Here is a 12,236-nt window from a genome sequence, read left to right as displayed (position 1 = left end):
TACCTTCCTGAAGAACCCAGAGGCCTTTCTCCTGGGCATTGTCGGCCAATTGGTGCCAAAGAAGGACAGAACTTTTTTTATGTATGCTACAACAGCAGCAAGAATACTCACTGCAAAGTATTGGAAGACACAAGATTTACCCACTCTGGAAGAATGGCAGATGAAGGTGATTGACTACATGGAATTGGCAGAAATGACTGGCAGAATCCGAGACCAGGGAGAAGAGATGGTGAAAGAAGACTGGAAGAAATTTAAAGACTATTTACAGAAATATTGTAAAATTAATGAATGCTAGAAGGATGTTGGATAGAAACTAAGGGGTTTCCAGCTGTAATGCTTTAGGAGATACGAAAAAAAGGTTTACAAATGGGTAAAAGCTTAATGGTAAGGATTTGCTGAACTAACAAATTGAAGTGGAATACAAAGAAGGGAGGTATGAGGAGGTCTGGGGAAATAAGTGTAAGGAAGATATGTTATGGAAAATTATTTGTTTTTTAACTGTTTTTATGTTGTATTTTGTATTGTGTTTCTTTTTATTTTTCATTTTCATTGTTTATTTTAAAAAACTTTAATAAATATCTTTTTTTAAAAAAGTAAGCCTCACTGAAAGCAATGGAATTCACCATTGACTAGGAATGCATTTTCTACGAGTTTAAATTTCAAATGATATCAAGTGTCGTGTGTCAGATCCCAGACCAGAATAAATATCCGAATTTTGAAGTATTTCTTCCAATTTGTGCTTCAAATTTAGTGCACCGGGGCATTTTATTTTCTGTATTGCACAGCCCTTTGTTCAGAGGGTAGAGTTGGAAATCAATTCTGCAAAATATAAATGCTTTCGTACTAATGAACAAATCTAATGGCAATTGTATGCATTGATTTGGGTTGGATCTGGTTTCAAAATGGACTGTGCACACGTTCTTTTTTTCACTTTAATATTTAACAGCAAAATAGACCACTGAAGAAAGGGGATTTATCCAATTATTATCAGCAAAGTAGCTTTAACTTCCTTCAGATATCCACTATTAAGATATAAAATGACACTTCCCGGACACATCACTAGCACAATAGGGCCTTTATTGATTTTCATATCATGTTTTTCAGTCTGAGATGACTCTCCTGAGGACTTTGCTTCCCAGCAGGAAAAAAATTGCCTTTTCTATGTTTGAATTCAGGTCTATTAATGCATCCCTAGCTGGAGACAGTGTCATTTTCATTTTGTTCTTTGTAGTCGATGTGTCTACACCTTGCTGGTTCAGTATCCTAATGGATGCTAGGGTTACAGGTCAAAGTATAGAAACAAAAAAATGAAAATGCTTCGTCTGAGAATCAATAAGAAGAACTCTTAACACTTGTTTGAAGGGCAAAATGTGCAACCAATGAGAGGCCATAAGAGCACTCAACTAAAACTATTTCGTATCACTACGTTGCACAATGAACGTAGAAAAGAAAAATGAATTATTTTATTTGCCATGCACAAGTGCTGTCAGGAAAGCCATGGATGAAAGAATCAATACTACTTTTGATATGTCTCATCATTAAACCCTCCAAGGCATAACAAAGAATCCCCTCTTTGCCATGTAATTTAAATGATAAACGACAATTTGAGAAGTCAAATGAATATTTTTCGAGAGATGCGTTTAACAAAAGGGGGATAATTTGACATTGGCCCTCTACCTGGATTCACACAAGACTGAAAATTAAATCTGGGCAAAAAGCACTAGGCTATAGCAGTAATGGAGACAGGGAGACACAACAGTAAAAAATGCATATTGAAATAAATCTACATAAAAGCATCAGTACAACCACAGTTGTCACATTAAGCCAATAAAATATAATGAAATGGGGCAAATCATTTTACCTGAGTTATGCAATACATATACATTCCATGAAAGAATAATTTGTTCCAGAAAAGAATGCTATGCACACACAAAAATACATGACATTATTTTCTTCATGTCCTACCTGCTGTATACCATTATTGGCTATAGCACTTTATAGACAATCTTATTTTATTGGAAACTGAAAGAGTAAAGAAAGGTAAAATGACTGTATCAAACACTTCAGTCTTTACTGGGCTACTTATCATCTTTGTAAATGCAGTCTACTACCACATTTATAAGTGCGTACAAAGCTTGCTTTCTGTACTGAATCGTGAAACAATTTCTTGCTCATTCATACAATATGGCAGCAATCCTATGCAGACTCTGTTTTTTAAAAATAGAAGTATTTACTTCCAAGGAAATATGGATAGTTTCAAGCTACAAGTGTTCAGAGATTTGGTGCTATAAAGAGTCTCTCACTGTCTCAATGCAAGATCTCACACAAAAAGCACAAAAGCCAATGTATTATGGCAGAACCACAAGCTGACTTGATACATGAGTACAGGAGTAGGGAACTGATTGCATGTGGGGGTTGCATTGGGTGCCAAATTCAAAAAGTGGGTGGTGGGCATCCCAGCTTCAGTGGGTGGCATGGCTTTGGCAAGCATCAGGCTGTGCTGCTTGGGGACCGGGCGCAGTATTGGCAGGCAACATTTTTTGTTTTGCCTCAAGTGACGAAACATCCTGGGCTGGCCCTGGCCACTGCAATTTATTTTTCACAAGAAAACAGGACTAATCTCTGTGTGGTGTGGTGTGGTGTAGTCGTTAAGAGCAGTAGATTCGTAATCTGGTGAACCGGGTTCACTTCCCCGCTCCTCCACATGCAGCTGCTGGGTGACCTTGGGCTAGTCACACTTCTTTGAAGTCTCTCAGCCCCACTCACCTCACAGAGTGTTTGTTGTGGGGGAGGAAGGGAAAGGAGATTGTTAGCCGCTTTGAGATTCCTTAGGGTAGTGATAACGCAAAATATCAAATCCAAACTCCTCCTCCTGCTGCTCTTCTTCTTCTTCTTCTTCTTCTTCTTCTATCTCAACAGAATTCCAGAAATCATGGTGCTGTTTGTTCATTTAATCAAAGAAAAATTATCAAAGGTAGCTTGGCTTTTTGGCAAAGATGAAGTAAGCAGTTCACTGAAAGCACAAACCGGCGTAGTGAATGAGGAGAGGAGTACTAAAATGAGTCATTGCTAAAGCATTATTTTAAAGCTTAAAGTAAGAATTAACCAGCTTATGTCTTATTTTCCAGATCTACTGATGTATTAAGTTTTATAAAACCTTAGATTATGTCTGGTGCTTCTACACCACAAGCCCACATTGCATTGCTGCAGAATGATATTCATGTTAGGATAACTTGGCCCTCAATCATAAAGCTATGAATTTACAAGTAAATCCTACTGATTTCAATAATGTTTCCATTCAAGTGTTGATGTAACAAGTTAACCAGCTTTTAACCCAGGGATTTGAATGGCTTCCTCTTCATTCAACAGAAAAAAAGCATTGCTCCTCAGCGTGGAGTGATTGTTCCTAAACACACATAAGAAGTGTTAGTTGTTTCCTTTGCTGTCTTGAACACAGTGCTGCATCTTTTTCCTTGTTTTTAGCAAATTGACTGGGAGTCCTACACCAGTCATCGGTGAATTGATTTTGCATATCACCCAAATATCCATTTTCTTACAGATCTACAGCAAATACCTTGTTTGCAAAGGCTTCACCTTGACAGGAATGTCAAGGGCTTATAAATGTACAACTGATCATTATTGTTTTCTGTTCCCAGCTGTGGCAGCAATTGAACCACAGCTTTCACTTGTACTACCCTAAGTGGGTTGAGTGCTTTGACCCCTCGCTTCCATGCTTTAATGTTCTGTCAGCTCTGAATATGGCATTATGACTTTCGTTTTTCACAGAAATTGGGGAGGTGTCACGGCTCTTTCAAAATGTGTAGCCTCTTTGACACACACTGCCATCTGCATGAACTGTAAAGCTCCATCTGGAATATAATAATAAATGAAGCTACCATTCCCGACAATGCAAAGGTTGGACGGATCCTTGGGGTTGAAATCGCAGCACCTAACAACATCACATCAGCAGCCTTATTTATTAAGCGGCGACAGATTTAGAAAAGCTTGACCTTCAAGAGTCAATGAGAGATGCAGCTGGCCTCGTTACTGTCTTAAACTTGATTGCCACTTGCTAAGATAGATTTAATGCATCAACCCCGTTCATCAGCAGAAATAGGAAATAGTCAACACTAGGCCTGAGCACACCAATGTCGGTGCAATCTTGTGAGATGACGGCCTGTTTTCTTGGGGAATGTTTGAATTACCTGTTTCATCTTCCATCTGCCTAAATTTTGTTTTTCATAGCATTTCATAAAGATTAAAGCAAAATACTAATTCACACACTTTTTTTATTACCAAGAAAACTACAATTTTACTGCTGTGACCATTGATCAGAATAAAACAAATATTTTTTCCTGTTATGAAGGATGAATAAAGTGGTACCTCGGGTTAAGAACTTAATTCCTTCTGGAGGTCTGTTCTTAACCTGAAACTGTTCTTAACCTGAAGCACCACTAATGGGGCCTCCCGCTGCCGCCGCACGATTTCTGTTCTCATCCTGAAGCAAAGTTCTTAACCCGAGGTAATATTTCTGGGTTAGAGGAGTCTGTAACCTGAAGCGTGTGTAACCTAAAGCATATGTAACCCGAGGTACCACTGTATTTCAGTCGCTTTTAAGTGCAATATGTAGTATGATTCCTAAATTAACAACACTCTGGGTTGATTTTGTTTATTTGTTTGCAAGGTGATCAGATGCAAAGGAAAACAAGGCTCTAGTACCTTTAATACCTGGGTAGGTAGATGATGGAATTTTGGTAGTTCAATGGAATCTGTTCCTAGGCAAGTATGTATAAAATGGCAGCTAAATATAAGTGAGGCATTGAAATATCTTTCGAGTGAGGAAAGGTTATAGATTAGAGCTTTTTAGGAAAGTATAGAAAAAGATATTTAATTTGATCTGGCTCAGCAGGAAACCCCCCCCCCCTTATTTATAGATTGTGGACCTATTTTGGACTTTTTATTTCACCTGTGTCCTGGTGTGGAAATAGGTAAGTTTTCTGCCTACAATGCCTCACAAGTCCAATCATTGTGGATAACCTGGTCTTGGTTGTCCATGCTGTGGTGACTTCCCCCCTAACTACTGCAATACGCTATATGTGGAATTGTCCTTGAAGACAGCCCAGTGACTGCAGCTAGTGCAGAATGCAGGTTCTAGGTTTATAATTGGGGCAGCCAGTTTATAATTTATTTAGGAGACCACTGTAAGAAGATGAAAACATTAGCAGGATTTTAATCTCTCTTGTGAAATAACAAATACTACTGACAATATGGATAGACATAAAATATAGATTATGAAATAATACGCAGTTGAAAATGTTGACAATAGGACCCACAGAGGGGATGGAGGGAAGTCCCGAGATTCAGAGTAATCTCATTACATGGATGTGTGTTTGGTATGGTTATAAATTCATATTTATAAAATCAAATAAAAATGATGTTGAAAAAGTATATATAATTGGGGCAGCATGATAGGACCATGTGTCACTGATCCTTAGAGCACTGTACTAACTGCCAGTGAGATACAGTTCAAGGTATTAGTACGAAAATACAAGCTTGGGATCCAAATACCTAAAACACCACCTTCCCTAGTATCAACCATCTTCAGACTGCAGGACTGAAAGCTGAAGTGAAAGATGGTGACTAGACTGAGTGAGGCAGCCCTATTGTTGATGATCATCATCATTTAGCCAATCACTGATAGGTTATTCTCAGGTGTTTGTAGATGACACCCAATCCCTATATGTGTTGTATCTAAAATGAAAGAGGCTGCTGAGGTGTTAGACGGATACCTGAAAGTAGTAGTGGGCTGGATCAATGCATTGATTATGAATCCTGAAAAGACCTTTGTTTTGTGTTCCATATTCTAGTCCAGGAGATGGAAAGGCAGCCTGTTTTCGATGGAAGTTGCACCAGCCTGGAAGAGAGAAGTCTATAGCTTGGGGGTCCTGTTGGCAATGATGCTGTTATTTGCAAAAGCACTAATCTTGCTCTGAGTTATATCTGAAATACTTTATGGGACTGAAGACTTTGCATCAAATGATATTACATATAAGTGAGGAGAGGGCAGAACCTGGTCTATTCTGAAGCAACAGAATGAAGCAAGGCATATGATTACTGCTGTTGTTTTAAAAATGTATATTTATTTATTTATAGGATAATGCCTTTTCTAGAACTAAAATGTAATGTTTTCAGAATTACTGAGCATAAAGCCCAATTTAAAAATAATCCTGTTCAGTGATTTTTCACAACTGTTCAGCAGTCATGACAATGGCATGTTCAAATTTTAATTGCTGTAAGAAGTTGGAGCTACTTATTACCAGTATCATAAGCCTTTACCTTTCATCAGAAAAAGCAGAGCTTATTGCAGTTAGAATTGATGCTGAGATGCAGCAGGTCTTATGCACAAGGTGTTGAGAAAGCAAAGGAATTCGCTGTTGCCACCATTATAAAGAGGAGGAGGAGGAGAACCCGCTGTGCAAAACCAGCTAAAATTTAACCAAAATTGTTTAGTTAAAAGATAATGCTGGAAAGCACACAAATAATAAAAATTAGCGAATGCAAAGGACCGGAGCTCCTTCTCAAGTTACATTTCTGCATTTCTTTTCTTTCTTTTTGTCTTGTTGACCATACAGAGGTGCCTATTAGGGGAAATGCCACATGGAAAGCGTCTTCAGATAATCATGCAAGCATCCCATTCCTTTCATGCGCTGTTTTAACAGTGTTTGCATGCACATTTTGAGACAGCTGTGTTTCACATCAAGCTGTCTGTCACAGAGAAGGGGAAACATGATTACATCTGTGCATGTTCCTTCACATTAAGGATCTGAAAAAAACCCAAAAAAAATCAGGACTTGGGTGTTCCACATTTTTTTGTCTCCCCATTTCTCTGAGGTTGAAATCACATTTGTCAGCAATTCACCAGAGAAACACATATTCATACCTATATATGTGCTAAGATGAAGCTCACATGGAGCAAACTCAAAGCATAGAGGTTAGTTGCATGCTCATTCTGAGAAGCAAACAACCAATAATTGCACTTCAACTGGAATGTTGACCAGTAGCCAAGGATTTAGTTGTACCCAACCTACCAGATAATACAGCTCTATTTTTTTCTTCTTATTTCATACTAGATACATCAGACAGCGTACGAATATGGATGTCAATAATCTAAGTCAGTTAGAAATGTCATGCCACACACATTATTTCTGTGAATACTGGTAACAATACGTGTTGAGAGATTATCATTCATTGTAATCAGTCACTGGGTCATTTAATGAGCTTCTTGTCTTGCAAAGAAAAGAAAAATATTGCAGCATTTTATCATATTATAGAGTCACTTCTTTGTCAGTGACCCACTGTGTTCCCTGATCAGATCAGGGAACAATGTCTCCTTGGTGATACTTTCTATACAATAAGTCAAAAGAACAAAATAAGAATGGGATAAATTCTTGTTGGGACCTCCTGGCTTCATACCTTTCTTCCAGATTCTGGAAAGATCATATATGAAGCAAATCAAGGTGTTGGAGGCCATGAAGGAGCAAAAAGTCATTTCAGTTCTTTTCTCAACTAAACCTGCATGAATAAGTTGGGGAGGGGGTGTTCAAGGATTGAGAGAAAACAAAAAGGATTCAAAAACAATTACTTTTATTAAACAACCTAATAGTGATAAATATAATATCATCGGAAGCAAACTCCTTGCTTCGTTGCACTTTCGTCTTTTGCTAATCATATGCTACAACCCAAATCTAAAGAACCACCAAAAAGGGAGAGATAGAAGGGAATATTTTTGTAACAACTCAGCAGAAATTAATTGCTGTAGCAGCTTAAGAAGAACTAAAGCCCTCTTTTCTTGTGCTTTCAAGTTCAACCCTTTTTGCCTGAGGAAATCTCCTGGCTCACGGGTTTGATGTCAATCCTTGATTGTGTTTTGATGTTTCTGCAGATCTACGATTGAGTTCAATTCTCAGCAGCCAAAACAGACATTTGTCATCTCGTATGCATCAGATTTCCTGTGGCATACTGCCCACTTAATCATGCAGACAAGGGGAGCCCTGGCAAAGCGGGGGGGGGGGGGCGTTGCTGATAGCAAGCCACTGTGACCTAGCAAGCATGGTGTCACATGCAATTACTATTATTTATAAGGATCACTCAAGGCATGCTGGTGTTGCTGCACACCAGTTTGACTGCACTGGAGTGTTTAAGTAAATATTTGCACGCAACAAGGAGCCGTGTGGAGTGTTTTGTCTATGGCCACAGCCCCCATGCCATGAAATATTCAGCACATGAAATGTCTCCAGTGATGCAGAGTGGTGGGTTTTCGCTCTGATTTGATTAGCAGTGATGATTCTTTCATGAGGTGTGACTGTCCTCCCAGATTAGCATCAGCCCAGTTTCTCTGCAGTAGTCACGGAAGGATGGAGCTGAGAGAAGAGCAGCCAATGACTGCATTTTTAAACTTCTGACTTCTCACACTTCTTCCTTCTGATTTATAGGCTTTTTTTCTCTTACCCAAGATAGCCCAGATTCAGACAGAGATCAGAAAATTATAATCAACAGAGAAGTCTCTACGTAAACTCCAAATGTCTAGGAAAGTTGAATGGAAAGGTTCTACCCACCTCTCCCCCCAAAAATAACATCTCAGCTATCAAAAATGAGATGTATGATTGATGTACATAGCCAAAGGCACATAAATGTAAATGTGCTTAGGAAAGAGTGCAGAATAGCTGACAAAATCTTTATGAAAGCAGAGCGACTGACTGCCAAAGGCTGAGCATCTTCCTTCTTCTTAAACAGAACATCTCACTGCAAGTGAGAACTAACACCACAGGTATCCTACTTTTCAATAGATATCATTGTGGTAGCAGAACAAGGTGTAGACCATCTTTCTCTTGTGTCAGGAAATGCTGAAAAAAGTGGACTACCTGATTCTGTCTTTATAAATAGATCACATCACAGCGGAACTGTTTGGTGCATGCTCAATTGTCTTCTAACCATTTAAACATCACTACACTATAACTGGCCTGCTCTGGTCCATGGGGTCACAAAGAGTCGGACACAACTAAACAACAACAACACTATAACTGGCATAGGACTTTAAAAAAAAATCTCTGAGTTTAAGCCTTGGTTGTAAAATGTCTTATACTGACCTTAACAGAGGGACTATTCTTGGAGGATAGTCCAAGAATACAGGGCTTCATGCTACATTGCATTTGGACTGCACTGAAAACAAGGACTGGTTGAAGGAGTTGAAGATGGCTTCAGGTCCTTTGGTGAATATGAGCAAGACAAAAGGCTACTGGGTGTAGAACTAGGTTATTAAGGGCAAAAGGATTAAGTGTAATATGTAGCAGGGTCCTGTTTATTTTTAATTGAAATTCTCAATGATTTAAATTCCTAAATATGGACCAACTGGACATTTTCTGAAGAATTACCAGTACTCCTCCTCATTCCAGGCGTAGTACATGGCAGATTCCTGTCAAAAAAACACAGGACACCTGTGAATTAGACACTTCATTAACCACAAACTAACTATCATTAACCACAAACTAACAACCTGATGCTATGCGTGTTCAGTCGGAAGTAAATCCTACTGAGTTCAATGGAGCTTACTTCCTATTAAATGTAAAGAAGATTGCAACCTTGTTAACATTGAACTATATTCTTATACCAAAGTGTACTTTTCAACACACATATATAAATGTTCACTGAATGCCACTTCATTACTAAGCAAAATGAAAGCCATAAACTGAACCTATACCTCTGGAATTTCAAAACAGCATGGGAAATTTTGGAAAAACCGAAACTTTTCCCATATTTAAATTTTTGAACATTTTCAGAACTCAAATATAAACTTCAGCCTAAGAACAGGATAGCACAGCTTCAAAAACTGACCAATTCAGAATGAGACATGTTTATTGGAACTAAAAGTTCTTTTCATCAGAGTACTGTGTATATATTATATCACATTGACTTTTATTTCATCTTAAAGCATTTTTTAAAATCTGATGTTATTTTCACTATAATATCTGATTGTTTTTATTTCAAGTTTATTTTACTTTGTCATCATTTTCATTTCCTTTTTGATTCATTGTGTTACAGCTTCCTTAGCTGTCTGAACTAATTGTAAAAATTGTTAACCTTTAAATTTAAATAAAAATAAATAAACAATGAGAAAACAGACACCTCTTAAATCTTCTTGGTTAACTTTTAAGCAATAATGCTAAGTTGGAACACGAACACGCCATACTTGATACTTATATACACTGGTCAGGTTGCATCTGGAGTACTGTATCCAGTTCTGGACATTATATGTTAAGAAGGATGTTGACACACTGGAGCCCAGTCAGAGAATTTCACTCAGAATGTTGAGGAGTCTCAAAACCAAGTTCTTTGAGCAACAGTTGGAAGTGATGTGCTTGTTTAACCTTGAGAAGAGATGCTTAAGGGACACATGATGGCTATATCAAAGGGCTGTCAACTGTATTATGTCTTCTGCAAGATGGAGTAGCCTTAATATCATTACTATCCAGATTTTATATTTATTTATACCCCACCTTTTTCTCAAAACAGCTTACAGATATAAACAACAACTGCTAAAAGCATATAAAAATCTATGATTAAACTACATTAAACATTGTTAGAATTAAAACTCTCTCATTCATCTATTTAAAACTTCTTCTTCTTCTTCTTTGGCGATCACTCGTAGCCGAGTAAGATTGTCTTCCATAAACACGGCTTTAACAACGAGTCCGTAAAAAGGGAGGCAGATTATGTTTAGGGCACCTTTTCTAGCCCCTCCCCCTTTTCAGGGTGAGCAGAGTGGATCCTAAAAATGGCTGCTCAGAACAGAGCCCTACTGCGAATACTGTGCATTGATCAGCGTTTAAAACATACCAATAATTACAATAAAAACTGGATGGCACCAGCCCTTTAATTAAAAGCATTCCATTCCAAAAAGCCTGTTGGAACAAGTAAGTCTTCACTTGCTGGGGGAAGGACAGCTTCTCCATGGAAGGAGTTCCAAATATGGGGCAGACACCAAGAAGGCCCTTTCCCACATCTCTACCAAGTGTGAGTTAATCTCTGCTGCTCCGGAAGATAAGACTAAAATCAACATACAGACATTCTAGGGAATTTCAGGTAAACATTGGAAGAAACCTCCTAATCGTAAGGATTGATTGACAGTGCCTCCGGAAGTGGTGGTCTCTCCTTCACTGGAAGTATTTAAGCAGAGGCTGACCCCTTCCAAATAACAATTTTATTATTCTGTTTAAGCATAGGTTGGCATGCTGCAGTTGCATCCTGAACTGAATATGTCTCACTAAGCAGGGGGTTGGGCTTAATGATTTTCAAGTTCTCTTCCCAATCTAACATTCTTTTATTCTACAGCAGGTGTATTTTAAACCTGTGACTAAAGGGAGATAGGTTTCTCTCAATATTTTATTCTGTTGCTCTCAAATATTATCTACACATAATAAATAAATTCCTGCACTCTGCTAGGAGGGACAAAACAGCCCAAAAATTGCAGTAGCTTGCAAAAGCCTAATCAGCTACTTGAAACTGCTGATGCTAGCTACAGGTCAGAAGGTCGCTTCCTGCCCAGCCAGAAACTGCTGTTAACTAGAAAAACCACTAGCAAGAAGTTTCCTGTTTTACTTCTGCTTAGTAATGCAAGAAGAAAACCACTAACAAGATGTTTCCTGCTTTACTTCTGCTTTTAAGTAATGCAAGATAGGAAGAGATACGAAGGGAAAAGCTTAGCTAACAAAAGAAGACACGTGCACAAGGAGGTGGGAGGGAGTGCTGGCTTAGCAGAAAGACAGAAATGATTTAGCAAGCAATATTTGCTAGTCGATTGGGGAAGTACGGCGGGTATAAGAAAGACTGTTGAAGTGACTTGCTTTACAGCCAGAATATTTTTAGGAATTATCCAGTTGGCTGTCTCTGAGTACAGACCTTGACTCTGTGCTCAGATCTCTCAATAAACTCTTTTTCTCCAAAGAAGATTTTGCTTTCCTGGTACTTTTGTTCCCTCCGAGGTCCAAAGGGATGGCGTGGCTAATGGATCCCTAGGTAAATAAGGCTTCATGACCTTCCATATATTGTTGAACCACAGCTCCCAGCAGCCCAAGGTAATATGGCCAATGGTCTGAGATGATGGGAGTTGGAGTACAAAAAAACATAAGGGCCACGTGCTCCTCATAGCTGTTCTACAGTCCATAAATCCATAAGTCTAG

General features: G+C 38.5%; 1 long non-coding RNA gene across 2 annotated transcripts; it reads right to left on the bottom strand.

Moving 5' to 3' along the window:
* Positions 1 to 6,176: 6,176 nt before the first annotated feature.
* Positions 6,177 to 10,351, bottom strand: LOC310705945. Of its 2 annotated transcripts, none has more exons than XR_014525543.1 (4): positions 10,247 to 10,351; positions 9,147 to 9,472; positions 7,474 to 7,572; positions 6,177 to 6,823 (listed from the first exon to the last, which is right to left on the bottom strand). It is a non-coding gene; the product is annotated as an uncharacterized lncRNA (long non-coding RNA). The 2 variants fall into 2 exon arrangements; XR_014525544.1 differs by having other exon boundaries at positions 10,183 to 10,316.
* Positions 10,352 to 12,236: the final 1,885 nt, after the last annotated feature.

This window comes from Podarcis liolepis, assembly GCF_965112155.1.
Source record: "Podarcis liolepis genome assembly, chromosome: 4".
Classification (NCBI taxonomy): domain Eukaryota; kingdom Metazoa; phylum Chordata; class Lepidosauria; order Squamata; family Lacertidae; genus Podarcis; species Podarcis liolepis.
Note: the sequence above shows the minus strand (reverse complement) of the source record. Positions and strands in the feature narration are given on the sequence as shown.